Source organism: Lissotriton helveticus (genome assembly GCF_964261635.1).
Source record: "Lissotriton helveticus chromosome 1_1 unlocalized genomic scaffold, aLisHel1.1 SUPER_1_unloc_31, whole genome shotgun sequence".
In the NCBI taxonomy this organism is placed as follows: Eukaryota; Metazoa; Chordata; class Amphibia; order Caudata; family Salamandridae; genus Lissotriton; species Lissotriton helveticus.
The window spans coordinates 2,398,001-2,415,289 of record NW_027611672.1 but is presented as its reverse complement, the minus strand read 5'-3'; the positions used below and the strand labels follow the sequence as shown (position 1 = coordinate 2,415,289).

The 17,289-nt window shown below is 45.8% G+C and overlaps 1 protein-coding gene across 6 annotated transcripts in view; it reads right to left on the bottom strand.

Annotated features, from left to right (window-relative positions):
• LOC144805876 (uncharacterized) overlaps window positions 1–17,289 on the bottom strand; it is a 68,736-nt gene that overhangs the window by 35,033 nt on the left and 16,414 nt on the right. For all 6 annotated transcript variants that reach the window (XM_078672357.1, XM_078672362.1, XM_078672356.1 and 3 more), the window contains one exon: window positions 7,663–7,732. The gene's annotated coding sequence lies outside the window, so the exon portion shown is untranslated. The remainder of the gene's footprint in view (window positions 1–7,662; window positions 7,733–17,289) is intronic.

The following is a 17,289-nucleotide window of genomic DNA, read 5'->3' as shown; positions in this document are numbered from 1 at the left end:
AGCTGCTAAGTCTGCTTCAAGTTTTAAAAGATTTTGTCGAGTTTCCTCAGCTCTTAGTTTCTCTTTTTTTTATTAAATAACACGAAGCTCAGTGTCTCCCCCCTTACCCCTGCTTTAAATGAGTCCCAAACAACTCCCGAGGGTGCTGTCCCTCTATTTATGTCCCAAAAGTCCTTTATCCATGTGTTCATATAATCCCGATATGCCTGGCCTTGTAATAATGCCCGTTCAAAGGTCCATGAAACCTCTCTTTTTAGACTCTGGCCTAGCATAAGTGTTACTACCAGTGGACTATGGTCTGAGACTAGTCGTGGATGTTTCTCAATTTTTGAATCAGTGATCAAGTTCTTAGAGATTAGAAAGTAGTCCAAACAAACCAGCACCTTGTGTGGGGCTGAGTAGAATGTACTACCGTCTAAGTATGGGTGCCACCTTATCCAGGGGTCCTCCAGGAAGTTATGAAACACCATATCTGAAAGTGCTCTATAGACCCTTTTTTTCCTCCCTATATATTGTCCCCCAGGTTGTACAAATGAGCTACTAAGATCATGTATATTGAGATCCCCGCAGCAAACAATGGGCTCGGGCCATTGAGCTAACTCAACATCCAAATACTGAAAAACATCTGGGTCATCCTCTGTTGACCCATAGATTGTGACCAACGTGAAGGTATCCCCTTTAAAAACTACTTCCAGTATAGCCCATCTCCCCCACTGATCTTCTTTCTTTCTTCGCACTGTTACATCCCTCTTTCTCCCTAAAACCGCCACTCCTCTGGTCTTAGTCCCTTGCTTAGAGTTCGCTAGTAGTGAAAAACCCAATTGTTCCAGTAAGTAGCCTTTAACACCCTCTAAGTGAGTCTCCTGTAGGCATACTAAATCCAAGCGCAATGTTTTAAGGAATGCTGCTACTCTTTGCCTTTTATTTATTTCATTCAGCCCGCAAACATTTATCGTGGCAATTCTACACGTCATCTCGAAGCACCCCTTGTCCTTTCAAAAAACCTACAAAGTGTTTAAGAAAATTCCACTTTTGCTGACTCCATGCAATCTCCCTCTTGTACTGTATACATTCTGATTCTGCTGCATTGCTATTTTCATGTTGTATGACTTTTATCACATTTTCTCCACAAGTGTGAGTTACCAAAACAAAAACAATCCAAAATGTCCTTTTTCTCCCCCCATCTCCCACCCTGCCCCGCCCCCAACCACCCCCTTCCATCCCAGCGCCCCCCCTCCCCTGAACCCTCCCTTCCCCTTTACAGGCAAATAGGTCAGCCGACCTATGCGTGCCCGCCTTGAGTTGTGCTGTTCGCATCCCTCTCCTGCTTTTCTCTTTGATGTGTCGTTTACCCTCCCCTTCTTGTGCTTATATTCAAAAAGTTTGTGGAGTGAGCTCTATATAGCAAGAGTCTATACCTCCTCATGTTATCCGCCTTTCTGTTTCTTTGTCTCTTCTAAAAACTGCTGAGCTTTGATCTCTGAAGAGAACATCTGGGCCTTCCCCCTTACGATCACCTTAAGCCTTGCGGGAAAGAGGAAATACGCTTCACAGCCTAGGGCCTGAAATGGGGCAATCATCTGTCTAAGCCTCCACCTCCTCTCTATGGTGACGTGGCAGAAGTCAGGCCTGGCAAAAAAAGTAACACCTTCAAAAGTTCTTCTACTATCCGGTCTTGCCTTGCCAATTATCTCCTCTCTCAGTAAAAAGTTCCCTATATTTACCAAGATTGCCCTGGGTAAATTCCCCTGAGTCTCACCTCCTGTACCTCCCATACCTCGTGGCTTCCTTATTGTAAAAGGGAACCTGTGTGCCCTCTGTACTTCCCTGTCCCACTGCCACTGGGACTCTGGAAAGGCTCCTTTCAACAGATTAACTACAAATTGCCTGACATCCTGCCCTTCCGCCCCCTCTGCCACACCCAAGAGTCTAACATTATTTCGCCTCTGCCTGTTTTCAAAGTCTTCCATCTTCCAGCTCATGTCTTCTGTCAGTTTCTCTTGTTCAGTCTTGAAGGCCTGCAAATTCCCCACATTGTCCTCCAGTCTGCCCGTGCGTTCTTCTACTTCGGTGACTCTCACCTCTACTTCCTTATTTTTTTCTCAGTGAGCCCTGGATTTTTTTTGAGTCTTGTCTCGCTCTCCGACTCTCAGTTTTTGCCTCTGCTTGCATCTCCTTTAAGGTATCAAATAATGCTTTGAGAGAGTTTTGCTGGGGTCCAGTGTCCAGAGTAGGGCCCCCACCTCCTCCACTACCACTACCGCTGTCCTGGTAGACCTGGGATGTAGCTGAATAATCCCACAATAATTGACTGTCTTGATGGGGGGGGGGGGACTCTGAGGTGCGCCTCCTTATTTTAGAGAGTTTTTTTCTTTGTGTAGACGCTTTACCCGTAGTACTGGAACCAGAGTCTGTTGCCTCATCCTCAACTTCCTCTTCTTGGCTCTCAGAGGAGATTATCGATTCTGTGTCCTCGTTTACTGAGTAAAAGTCCTCGCCTTCTATGGAGCCCCTTTCTACCTTTTCTGTTAGTTGCTTATTCTTATTGCTCTCCCCCTGTTCATTATCATCTGCCATGGCTTCCACGCTACCCCAGGATTTGATTCTCTGTTGTTGGGCTGTTTTATTCCCTTCTTTCATCTCTGCCTCTACCAGCATCAAGGCCCCCAACATATCGGCGCTTCCCAGGGACCCCCCCGTGTCTATTTCCCTTGTCATTTTTACCAGCGTCATACCTACAGACTCCGCCATCCGCTTCACTGTGGAATCATTTGTCGTTGCCATTGACAGGTTTGGCTGTCTAAGCGCTCCAGCAGCATCCTCCATTGCTGCTTCTGTTACTTTGCTCTCATCGGCCAAGCTAGCTGCCCGACCCACAGCTGCCGCCTCAGCGCTCTGGATTAGTTGCATGGCAACCGGGCTCCCAGCGGCGTCGATCTCCTCCGCTGCGTCCTCGCGGACGCTCTCCCCCGGTATCTGCGCCTCCAGCGAACCGCCCGGCTGTTCAGGAGCTGTCATGGAGAAAACCTCTGTTAGGGTAGGCTGGCGCATCCCGCTGTCTTTGGGTTTATTTTTACACGCTCTGTCTTCTTTTGAGGTTTGTTCCACTGTAGTCGCATTTATCTTTCTCAAAGCTGTGTGATTCTCCGGTATCTTCTTTGGGAGCACCACAGCCTTACCGCGGACTTCTGTTTTCCTTTTCGGCGGCATAGTAGGAATAGCAGGTACCTTACAGATTGCCCCGAGGTCCTTCCCCGTCGGTGTCTCGGCCTTCCCCGCTCCTTTCATTTCCCTGTCTGCCACCTCTCTGGGCTTATCCTGTCGCGGCGGGGGTCTGGGAGGCATCACGATAGCTAGATCCTTTCCGCTTTTTAGTGCTTTAATCGCACTCACCAGGTTACAGATGCACGCTTTCACCCAGTTTACTGCTGCACTTCTAAATCGGAGCTGCAATCTGAGTTGGCAATGCTCTCTCATTCTTTTCACTCCACCTTGCCACCATAAAACTTCAGGGGGAGCCCGACGCCCTAACCTGTAGAGTCATTCTGGGCAGGAGAGGAAAGTGATGCGACTGCTCAGCTCAACCCCTCAGCGGCCATCTTGCCCCCGCATTGTGCATTTTTTAAAGGAACATAGCTGATAAGGTTTCAAAAAAATCAACGTCTGTGAGATTAACTTTTTTTCTATTGCCATGATTGGTCATTCTTCTGTTCTTGTGTCCAAATTACGCAGTTTGGTACTGATGCTATAGAGTTTTCCTCTACCATGTCTATAGATTGCCCACAGTGTAATCAATATCTTTTGAACCTGTTAACCATTGCAAACTTCAATTTTCACACATCATTCTGTAAATAGCTGTTTTTGCATATCAGGCAGAAGTGCAAATGTCGGTGCAAAATGGTACAGCAGGAGAGCAAAGTGTATGACTCCTGACCATGGCAAACAGAAGTGGGACACAGAGGTTGAGTAGCTTGATCAGGGTACTATCTTTTTGGAATGGGAAGCCAAGATTTGATTTTAGAACATTTTGTTCCAATAGCGTAGCCAGTGTGTCATGGGGCCTAGTGTAAAGCAGAAAATGCCCCTACCCACACCCCACTCCTAGCTGCTGTTTGGATTGTAAACAATAGCAGTAGGCCAACTGAATGAGCCTCAGTGCTACTGCACCTGCTGCATCAATGGAAACAACGTTCCTGGTTAATTCGAAACCAAGAAAGTAGTCCTAAGATCAGCCCCTGCAAGTAAAATCCTAAATAAATACTCTCATCCCTCCGTGTCACCACAACAGAATCATAGCTCTGTACGAGCTCCTCGCTGAGGAGTCGCTGGACCTAGGAGGTAAGAGTGTGATTGAGAGGGTGGGCTGTGCCTGTGTGGAGCTTGTTCCAGAGTTTAACACTTCTCTCTGTGGGATGCACATTCCTGTGGTGGCCATGGTGGTGTGTTAATAATGCTCGTCATTGCAGCATGAATGACTGGCCGTGCACTCATGGCACTGTCCTGTGAAGCCCGGGTCCTGCAGCGCCCCCGTGTGCACAGAGTATAAGCGATAGTGAAAGGTAGACTGGAGTCCTCTGCACACAACATTTGCCAGCGCCGAGCACCATCTCTGACAGAGCACGCAGCACATTGTGCCTAAGGGCAAACTGCCCCTTCGGAGAACGGCTGGAATGACTAGCTGGGGGTGGCGGTTAGAAACGCTGGGCTTGGACTGGTCTGTGTGCGCCTTTTTCCTTTTATAAAATTCAGAAACAGATCTTTTGAGGGAACACCAGGCTCTTGGAAGAGACAACTTCATTATTAGTTAAGATCTGGCAAGAGGACTTATTTTATCCCTTTTGCTCAAGAAAACACACCCCCCTAGCTCCCAAGCACTCTTTCCGTCCCTGCCTCTATGCAACATTTTTTCCTAATGCGTACACAAAATATGGCATTTGACTTTCTGCTAATCACAGTTGTTTATATTTCTACCCTAAATAAGCCCCAGCAGGAATCTGCACTTTTGTTAGAAAAGAAGTTTCAATGTGTCACCTTGGGAAAAACTGAAAATGTATTTAACATGGACCCTATTTTACAAAGAAGACTGATCATCAATTTTTTTTTAGTTTTTAGGGTGTATCCATTTCTGGTACTTGTCTTAAATCTCTCACCTCCAACTGATCTGACATTTTACCCAGTGCTGCCAGAAGTTGTTAGGGGATTCCCAACTGTTCCCTCTGCCACTTCCTCCGCTTGCTCCATGTCCTCTCATCAAACTCAACTGTTCCTTCTCTTTTCCAGAGGATTCCTTCGTGGCCAGACCCGGGGGATTGGATGGGGAGAAGCAACCAGGTCTCACACTGCCAGGAGTGCCCCGGAAGTCGATTTGTGCCTGTTCCATCTGCATTGAGGCCTGCCCTGTCCCTGAAGAGTCTTGAAGCTGCCTCCAACCACAGCCCCCCTCACCGCTTCATTACTTGCTCTGTAGCTGACCGACTCCGATCGAGCCTCAAACAATGAACGAAGCTTCACCATGAAAAAGTCAGCACCTGCAACACTCCTCAGGCTTTGGAGCATACCCATGGCTCTCAATTCTTATAGACCCGGCCCTGAGAAATAGGTGCTTGTGCTTAGCACCTGAAAGCACCGGCACAAATTAAGCACTGGCATGGAGAAAAATACACTCATCTGCTCCGTTCATGGAGACATCAGAACCTATCCAATACCCGAAATTCCCATCAAGTTACCCAATAACAGTACTCTACTGGTCAGGGTAGGAGTATTGGACAACCTACCCGAACAACTCAGTTTGGACACAGACTATCGAGAATTCATCTTGTTGCTCAAATGCACACTGAGGGAGACTCCTACACCCCCTTGTACGCTGCTCTGGTCATTTCAGTATGCTCAATTCAAAGACCCCACCTGCCAGAATGCCTGGCAACAAGCGCAGAACCCAGTGATACCGTCCTCAATCCCCTCATTCATCCTCAAAAACAATTTAATATACAGGATAGGAAAACAACACGATCCCCCACAGTTAGTGGTTCTCAAGAGATTTCGCTATCAAATATTATTTTTTGCCCAGTCACACATTCTAGCAGGTCACAGTGTGCCTGAAACAACAACCCAGACTGTGTTGAGATATTTTTTATTGGCCAGGGATATTCGCCAATGTACATAAATACTGCAGGGAGTGTGAAATATGTCAGAAGAAGGACCCCAAAAAACCCCTTACATCCTCTACCAATCATTGATAACCCCTTTGAGAGGATAAGTATGGATTTACTGGGTCCTCTCCCAAAATCGAAAAAATTATATATCTATATACTGGTTATTGTGGATTACGCAACTCGATACCCAGAAGCATTTCCCCTACGAACACCAAGCACGAAAAAAACATCAGTGAAAAGTTACTAGAACTGTTTGAGGGTAGCATTTCCCACAGAGATTTTGACAGACCAGGGTACCCCCTTTGTTTCTTGTTTAATGAAACAAGTCTATAAAACCTTGAAAATTACCCAAATAAGAACATCGGCTTATTGCCCTCAGACAGAGGGTCTGTGCAAGCGATATAATGCCACCTTCAATCTAACCATGAAGAAAATGCTAACCACCGAAGGTAAAGAATGGGACATGTTGTTGCCACTGGGAACAAGAGAAACAAGAAGACACACAACACCCTCTAGAATACACCCAAAGCCTAAGAAACCGCATACAGAAACGGAGAGATTTTGCTCATGACAACCTAGAAAAAGCTCAAAGAAGCTAGCAGATGTCTTGCAATAAAGGAAAGAGGTGACAGCAGTTACAAGTCCATGACTAGGTGTTCCTACTCCTACCTTCCTCTATACGCCAAAAAAGGGCAGAATTGAAGGGACCATATGTAGTTGTTGAAAGGATAGGCCTCACTACTTACCGGTTACGCCTTTCCTCACCAAAACCCAGATATACCACATAAATCTACTAAAGAAATTGTTGGGACCCCTCCCCAAAGACACTTATTACGTTTTGTCTGACTAAAAACCCATTCCTTCAATATTGACTCAATTGCTCATAAACGAACATCTAACAGAGGAACAAAAAGAGTCTCTTCAGACCCTCTTAGAGTCCTTCTCCTCCATCTTTTCCGACCTCCCGGGAAAAACAACAATCGTCGAGCATGCCATTGTTACCCCACCAAATGAAGTAATAAAACAACGCCCCTACAGAATACCATGCGCTAGGCGGGACGCGGTTCCTGCCGCAATAGAGAGCATGTTACAACTAGGAGTCATAAAACCTTCCAGCAGTAACTGGTCCTCCCCCAATGTCATAGTTCTGAAACCGGATGGTTCCATCCGTTTTTCTATAGACTTCCGATCAATCAATGCCATCTCGAAATTTGAACTCGTCACCACGCCACGGCCCCGGAGGGACTTTGCTCTTCCAGGTGCATGGGCGTCTACGGGGCTTTTGGAAAGGGGCTGAGTCAGAGAGGGACGGGCGGAGAGGCAGAGGGGTGAAAGGGACCCAGGGTAAAGGAAATAAGTGAGACGGAAAAGAAAGACAAAAGCAGAAATCATCGACTACTCTTTTTCTTTTGGTTACTCCAACCTCTAGCCCCTCCCTTCACATTTATGCATAGCTATTATTTATTCCTCACATCCTCCCTTGACTAAACCATGAAGCAAAAACACTTACCTGAGCCTTTTCCTTCTGTCCAAGGGATGACAGCGGCCTAGGCTCACCTAAGGGACTGAAGTGGAAGACCCTGTGGGAAAGAAGAATACAAAAGAGACAATCAATCATTGTGATTTCCTGCAATACTAATAAAAAGTGCATACCAAGAAATTATTCAATGCAGTGAGCGCCTTCTCAGCCGACTCTTCTACAATGGGGAGCTACAAACTCTCCCTCCAGGGAATGGGAGTAAGAGACAACCACACACACACACACACACACACACACACAGGAAAGCATCGTAGGAAAACGCCTGATACAGTTTTTATATGCTGGCATATGTACATTGTTTTAGAAAGATGGTGGAACTATTTATTTTGTTCAATGTGCTTATACTGCTAATTACTTCTATCACCTCTTTCCTCACCGGTAGAACCCAGAGAATCCGCCTCCCCCTTTCCGATCCAAAGCCACCACGATCACCTGCGGTGTACCCCAAGTATCATCCCTCAGCCCTACCCTTTTCAATATCTACATGGCACCGCTCGCCAACATCATCCGAGCACACCACCTGAACATCATCTTGTACACCGACGATACCCAGCGGATCCACTCCCTCACCAATGACCTGGCCACCACCAAATCCAACCTCCAAAAGGGAATGAAGGCTGTTGCAGACTAGATGAAGACTAGCCGGCTGAAACTGAACTCGGACAAGACGGGAGGTCCTCATCCTCAGATCCACCCGCTGCGCATGGGACGACTCCTGGTGGCCGGCTATGCTGGGAGCTGCCCTGATACCCACCAACATCACATGCAACCTGGGGTTCATTGTGGACTCCACGCTCTCTATGGCCCAGCAAGGTAATGCTGTTTCCTCTTCCTGCTTCAACACCCTCCGCATGCTCTGAAAGATCTACAGATGGATCCCCACCAAAATCAGAAGGACGGTCACCCAAGCAATCGTCAGCAGCAAGCTGGACTACGGCAACGCCCTCTACGCAGGAACCACGGCCACACTCCAGAAGAGACTCCATTGCCTACAAAACGCCTCTGCACGCCTCATCATCGGACTAACTCGCAACAGCCACATCACCGCCCACCTGAGAAACCTGCACTAGCTCCCAGTCAACAAGAGGATCACCTTCAAGCTCCTTACCCACTGTGCAACAGCACTCTGCAGCACCACTGTACAGCAGCACTCTGCAGCACCATTGTACAGCAGCACTCTGCAGCACCACTCTGCAGCACCACTCTACAGTACTCCTTTACAGCACCAATCTAAACCACCACTCTGCAGCACCACTGGGTGTGGTTGTGTGTGGGTATGGTTGTGTGAGGTAGTGTGTGTGGTTGTGTGTGAGTGTGTGTGTGGTTGTGTGTGGTTGGGTGTGTGTGGTTGTGGGTGTGATTGTGTGTGGTTAAGTGTTTGTGTGGCTGTGTGTGGGTATGAGGGTGTGTGTGTTGAATGTTTATGTGTTGGTTGTGACGAAAGGCTAGGCAGCGAAGGGGGTTCGAACAGAGGAGGAGGGCTGCGTGGGAGGGGTGGAGGAGCATGCTGTAAGGCTTACTGAGCCATGAAAGAAAGGAACAAGCTACTTAATGACCCATGACTGAGGAGACAGATGGCGGCTGCAGCGTGTGCACGCTCGCGTGAACTCAAGGCTGTAGCCAGCCTGTACCATTTTCAAAACTCACTTACTAAAGTATCTCCGAGCAGCGCATACGCGCTGACTCAGCGAGACCTAAAAACATACTGACATTTTTAATTGTATTATTCCAGTTTGTACCCAGCCATATGCAAATCAATCTTGACCCTGCACCCAATGGGAACAGTCCAGCCCGAACTGCCAGGCCAGGCCCTCCCTGAACTGGAAACAAGCATCCTAGGAACGGTTTCGGGCTTTCAGCCCTCATCAGCCAGGACAGCTGGACTCCAGTGGCATGGATAGTGTGGGACCCACATCTGGGCATACCTGGCCCACACGAGGTGACAAATGCAAAACAAGCCTTGGCATAGCCAATAGGTCTCACTTTTGGGACCTTATAGGCATTTAGTTATGCAGCACAATATCCTTGGTGCAACAACATTAAGATCCCAAAGGCGAGACCTATTGGCTATGCCAATGCTTGTTAATGTATGTTGAATATCTAATTAACTGTAGTACAATGTAAACAAGCATTGGTAAATGCATTAGGTTACTCCTATCTGATTAGTAATTAAAAAAAAAAAGTTTTAACTTGGTGAGCTGTTCTGCAATATAATTTAAAGGAACTTTGAAAAAGCGTTATGACTTGTTTGAGAAAGGCAAATAATGAAAGGTAACGTGTGCAGTTCTATGCAGGGAAGAAGACTAGTTATCAGCGGTGTAAGTTACAAAGAAGAGAACACGAGCAGAAGAATGTGAAACTGCTAAGTGTCTGTATGTCTTGTGTGACGTCATTCATTTCTGGCAGGCTTCACTTTCCCAGATCATTGAGAGTGCACTATGGCGCTGCGGGGACTGTACGGATCCGATTTGAATGCACTTTCTTTTCTTAAGTCACAAATGTATGAAACAGTTCAGAGTCTGGAAACCACTGCAGCCCCTGCCCTGAATGTTTACCCTCAGTGTTCTGAATATGCACCCATGCTGGTGAGTCACCCTAGATGCATCAGATAAAAAAGCAACGACCATGGCTTCGTTGTTTAGAATATTTAAAATGATTCACTTCTGAAATGATGAGACTGTGAAAGAAGTCTCTTTGAATTGACATACATAGTGAAGGGTGCTCCTGCTAGAGAGATCCGTCCCACTTAAAGCCCTGCGTATGACGATATGAAAGAACCTTGTGAACAGATACAAATACTATTCCTCTGTAGAAAGTGCGCATGTTTACCTGCTAATAACCACAAAGCATCATTTCTGAAATGATGAGACTGTGAAAGAACTATAAGGAGTCTCTTTGAATTGACATAAAGAGTGAAGGGGGGTCCTGCTAGATAGAGCCCCGTCCCACTTAAAGCCCCACGTATGACAATATGAAAGAAGCCTGTGAACAGATACAAATACTATTCCTCTGTAGAAAGTACGCATGTTTACCTGCTAATAAACACAAAGCATCACTTCTGAAATGATGAGACTGTGAAAGAACTATAAGGAGTGTCTTTGAATTGACATACATAGTGAAGGGTGGTACTGCTAGATAGAGACTCGTCCCACTTAAAGCCCGAGTGTGACAATATGAAAGAACCTTGTGAACAGATACAAATACTATTCCTCTGTAGAAAGTGCGCATGTTTACCTGCAAATAACCACAAAGCATCATTTCCTAAATGATGAGACTGTGAAAGAACTATAAGGAGTCTCTTTGAATTGACACATAGTGAAGGGTGGTCCTGCTAGATAGAGACTCGTCCCACTTAAAGCCCCGTGTATGACAATATGAAAGAAGCCTGTGAACAGAAACAAATACTATTCCTCTGGTGAAAGTACGCATGTTTACCTGCTAATAAACACAAAGCATAATTTCTGAAATGATGAGACTGTGAAAGAACTATAAGGAGTTTCTTTGAATTGACATAAAGAGTGAAGGGGGGTCCTGCTAGAGAGAGACCCGTCCCACTTAAAGCCCTGGGTAGGACAATATGAAAGAAGCCTGTGAACAGATACAAATACTATTCCTCCGTAGAAAGTACGCATGTTTACCTGCTAATAAACACAAAGCATCATTTCTGAAATGATGAGACTGTGAAAGAACTATAAGGAGTCTCTTTGAATTGACATACATAGTGAAGGGTGGTCCTGCTAGAGAGAGATCCATCCCACTTAAAGCCCTGCGTAGGACAATATGAAAGAAGCCTGTGAACAGATACAAATACTATTCCTCTGTAGAAAGTGCGCATGTTTACCTGCTAATAAACACAAAGCATCATTTCTGAAATGATGAGACTGTGAAAGAACTATAAGGAGTCTCTTTGAATTGACATACATAGTGAAGGGTGGTCCTGCTAGAGAGAGATCCGTCCCACTTAAAGCCCTGCGTAGGACAATATGAAAGAAGCCTGTGAACAGATACAAATACTATTCCTCCGTAGAAAGTACGCATGTTTACCTGCTAATAAACACAAAGCATCATTTCTGAAATGATGAGACTGTGAAAGGACTATAAGGAGTCTCTTTGAATTGACATAAAGAGTGAAGGGTGGTCCTGCTAGATAGAGACCCGGCCCACTTAAAGCCCGAGTGTGACAATATGAAAGAAGCCTGTGAACAGATACAAATACTATTCCTCTGTAGAAAGTGCGCATGTTTACATGCTAATAAACACAAAGCATCATTTCTTCACGGTGTTTACATCAAATGAAATGAATGCTTGCCCTGAATCTCGGCTTTAAACCCATCGACTTGTAAACTTGTGACGCACACTGTGGCTGCAGAGCATCCTTTCTGCCACCAGGCTGAGCTCACGGCCACAAATGCTGCAATCCTATTATTAATAACCCTCCTGCCCAGAGGCTCCGTGCGGCCTCTGTTGGCTCGTGCGTGTGTCTCGAGCGCTCTCTGCTTTGAATCAAACCTTTGCCTCCTCTGATGTCACTGCCTTCAGTCTCCCTGAAGCAGCCACAGGCTGTTGTTGTTATTTGGAGTTAAGCGCAGCTGATTCAGGGCTGACACCCTCTACCCTGGAGGGCAGTTAAACTATTCATTCTTCCCCCCACCTCGCCATGCAATGCAGGTTTATTGCGCCCAAACCGCAGCGGCTTTGAGGAGCTCGGATCATCCAGAGGCCCCCCCACAGACGACCTTGGGGTGCCCTTTGCTTACCGTGGGACGTACAGTATTAGTGTGGAAACCCCCACAGAAAAACCTGCAACGAGACACAAAACCCACCCGAGAAATGTGCCCATGCCTGACGACGTCATTACATTGGTACTATTTACAAGATTTATTTAAAAAGAAGGCGGCGGAGGACCACTTCCCTAAGAGCAGGCTACGACAGGTATAAATACAACCACAGCAATGCAGCTGAATGAATGAACCTGCCGTCACTGACCCGGAAGAGGAAAGTCCATTTTGCCTTTCACCAGCGGAAAAACACAAATTATTAAAAGTACCAGAATGTTAGCCCCATAACTCCCAGTGCATTATGGTATATGCAGTTCACTGTAATCTTTCATGACATGTGACACTCACCAACAGGGAATAGTCCACTTGGTCTGTGGGTGCCTAATTTTCAACTTTCACTAGCTCCATTTTAGCAACGAGCGCACCCCCATGTTTTGTCCACTGCATTGAACCCACAGCTTCCAGAGGCTCTTGACAAAAAGAGCTCAAAGCTGCAGGTTAGTCAAACCGCAACTGGCCAGAGCTACAAATTCTATGTCCATGGGTTCTTGCTTCACTCAATGTGTACACATTCTATGTCCATGGGTTCTTGCTTCACTCCATGTGTACACATTCTATGTAGATGGGTTCTTGCTTCACTCCATATGTACATGGGTTCTTGCTTCACTCCATGTGTATCAATGTGTACACATTCTATGTACATGGGTTCTTGCTTCACTCCATGTGTACACATTCTATGTACATGGGTTCTTGCTTCAATCCATGTGTACACATTCTATGTCCATGGGCTCTTGCTTCACTCCATGTGTACACATTCTATGTCCATGGGCTCTTGCTTCACTCCATGTGTACACATTCTATGTACATGGGTTCTTGCTTCACTCCATGTGTATCAATGTGAACACAATCTATGTCCATGGGTTCTTGATGCACTCCATGTGTACACATTCTATGTACATGGGTTCTTGCTTCACTCCATGTGTACACATTCTATGTCCATGGGTTCTTGCTTCACTCCATGTGTACACATTCTATGTACATGGGTTCTTGCTTCAGTCCATGTGTACACATTCTATGTCCATGGGTTCTTGCTTCACTCCATGTGTACACATTCTATGTCCATAGGTTCTTGCTTCACTCCATGTGTACACATTCTATGTCCATGGGTTCTTGCTTCATTCCATGTGTACACATTCTATGTCCATGGGTTCTTGCTTCACTCTATGTGTACACATTCCATGTCCATGGGTTCTTGCTTCAGTCCATGTGTACACATTCTATGTCCATGGGTTCTTGCTTCACTCCATGTGTACACATTCTATGTCCATGGGCTCTTGCTTCACTCAATGTGTACACATTCTATGTCCATGGGTTCTTGCTTCACTCCATGTGTACACATTCTATGTCCATGGGTTCTTGCTTCACTCCATGTGTACACATTCTATGTACATGGGTTCTTGCTTCACTCCATGTGTATCAATGTGTACACATTCTATGTCCATGGGCTCTTGCTTCACTCGCTTCACTCAATGTGTACACATTCCATGTCCATGGGTTCTTGCTTCACTCTATGTGTACACATTCTATGTCCCTGGGTTCTTCCTTCACTCCATGTGTACACATTCTATGTCCCTGGGTTCTTGCTTCACTCCATGTGTACACATTCTATGTCCATGGGTTCTTGCTTCACTCCATGTGTACACATTCTATGTCCATGGGTTCTTGCTTCACTCCATGTCTCCTACGTCCATAGGTTCTTGCTTCACTCCATGTGTACACATTCTATGTCCATGGGTTCTTGCTTCACTCCATGTGTACACATTCTATGTACATGGGTTCTTGCTTCACTCCATGTGTATCAATGTGTACACATTCTATGTCCATGGGCTCTTGCTTCACTCGCTTCATTCAATGTGTACACATTCTATGTCCATGGGTTCTTGCTTCACTCCATGTGTACACATTCTATGTCCCTGGGTTCTTCCTTCACTCCATGTGTACACATTCTATGTCCATGGGTTCTTGCTTCACTCCATGTGTACACATTCTATGTCCATGGGTTCTTGCTTCACTCCATGTGTACACATTCTATGTCCATGTGTTCTTGCTTCAGTCCATGTGTACACATTCTATGTCCATGGGTTCTTGCTTCACTCCATGTGTACACATTCTATGTCCATGGGTTCTTGCTTCACTCAATGTGTACACATTCTATGTCCATGGGTTCTTCCTTCACTCCATGTGTACACATTCTATGTCCATGGGCTCTTGCTTCACTCCATGTGTACACATTCTATGTCCATGTGTTCTTGCTTCACTCCATGTGTACACATTCTATGTCCATGGGTTCTTGCTTCACTCCATGTGTACACATTCTATGTCCATGGGTTCTTGCTTCACTCCATGTGTACACATTCTATGTCCATGGGTTCTTGCTTCACTCAATGTGTACACATCCTATGTCCATGGGTTCTTGCTTCACTCCATGTGTACACATTCTATGTCCATGGGTTCTTGCTTCACTCCATGTGTACACATTCTATGTACATGGGTTCTTGCTTCACTCCATGTGTACACATTCTATGTCCATGGGTTCTTGCTTCACTCCATGTGTACACATTCTATGTCCATGGGTTCTTGCTTCACTCAATGTGTACACATTCTATGTCCATGGGTTCTTGCTTCACTCAATGTGTACACATTCTATGTCCATGGGTTCTTGCTTCACTCCATGTGTACACATTCTATGTCCATGGGTTCTTGCTTCACTCCATGTGTACCATCACCCGCTTCTAAGTGACCTGGTCTCCAGCTCTACCAAGGCTTACAGAACCATCCCCACATCCCTGGGCAAAGAGGTAACCCCAGAAGAACGTTTATATCCCGGGGGACAGTCTCAAAGTCCATGTTCATCCAATACAGCTATCACACACATTGCTGCCAAGTTTTCAGATTGCAATGTGTGACATTTTCAAAATTTCATTGTAATTATGAGTGACACTTTATCATGAGCAAAATCATGAGGAAAACTTATAAAAATCAGAAATTACACTCAATTGAGTAATGGGAACCTGTAAAAAGATCTTAAAACTACTACAAAGCACCAGAAATGGAAGGGCACTACCCAGAGACAGACTGCGTGACTGCAGTTCTCAGTAACGTAAGGCAAGCAGGCACTGCAGCTGCTCAGAAGATCTAATTGATTTGAACATTCATGACAGCATGCTAGCCTAAAAACAAAGTTCATAGCATAGCAAGTGCAATTTGGAGATTATACCATAAATCAGGCCTCTCCGAGACCGGCCAAACTGAATGACAAACTAACTTTGTTTTTCATTTCTGTTCGAGGACTGACTAAAGAACACGCTGAACATTTAACACAGCAGACACCATCCCAAATGCATACATTTAACACAGCAGACACCATCCCAATGCATACATTTAACACAGCAGACACCATCCCACATGCATACATTTGACACAGCAGACACCATCTCACATGCATACATTTGACACAGCAGACACCATCCCACATGCATACATTTAACACAGCAGACACCATCCCAATGCATACATTTAACGCAGCAGACACCATCCCACATGCATACATTTGACACAGCAGACACCATCCCACATGCATACATTTAACGCAGCAGACACCATCCCACATGCATACATTTAACACAGCAGACACCATCCCACATGCATACATTCGACCCAGCAGACACCACCCCACATGCATACATTTAACACAGCAGACACCATCCCACATGCATACATTTGACACAGCAGACACCACCCCAAATGCATACATTTAACACAGCAGACACCATCCCACATCCATACATTTGACACAGCAGACACCATCCCACATGCATACATTTAACACAGCAGACACCATCCCACATGCATACATTTGACACAGCAGACACCACCCCAAATGCATACATTTAACACAGCAGACACCATCCCACATGCATACATTTGGCACAGCAGACACCATCCCACATGCATACATTTGACACAGCAGACACCATCCCTCATGCATACATTTAACACAGCAGACACCATCCCACATGCATACATTTGACACAGCAGACACCATCCCTCATGCATACATTTAACACAGCAGACACCATCCCACATGCATACATTTGACACAGCAGACACCATCCCTCATGCATACATTTAACACAGCAGACACCATCCCAATGCATACATTTAACGCAGCAGACACCATCCCAATGCATACATTCAGCATTAGGATCCCTCGCGCTAGGCTCAGGGGCTTTTTGTGGCAAATATATCTTGTCACCTCTAGTGATCTATGTGAACAGGAAAGGCAGAGCTTTGCTCTTAAAATAGAAAATGCAGAAGAGAGATAATAAAACATAAAGTGTCCAAGTGTCCGTCTCTCTGTCCAGACCCCTGGATCATTCTAGAGCCAGGTATCTTTGTTCTTTCTAGCAGTCATTGTTTCTTAGTGTTCGAGATAAAATACCCTGAGAATTTCTTAACAAGGTTGACTTAGATATAAATAAATAAATAAATACTCTTCATTAAACGTGTGGACCCGCGGGGTCAGAGGCCTCCCTCCCCTCTGCTCGTGCTCCGGTCCGTGGGGGCTGCAGGGCCCGGGGGGGATCCAGGGGGCACCGGCCGCCTGTGAGGAGTGGGGTCCGGTGTGTTATTCCAGACTGTGTTGAGATATTTTTTATTGGCCAGGGATATTCGCCAATGTACATAAATACTGCAGGGAGTGTGAAATATGTCAGAAGAAGGACCCCAAAAAACCCCTTACATCCTCTACCAATCATTG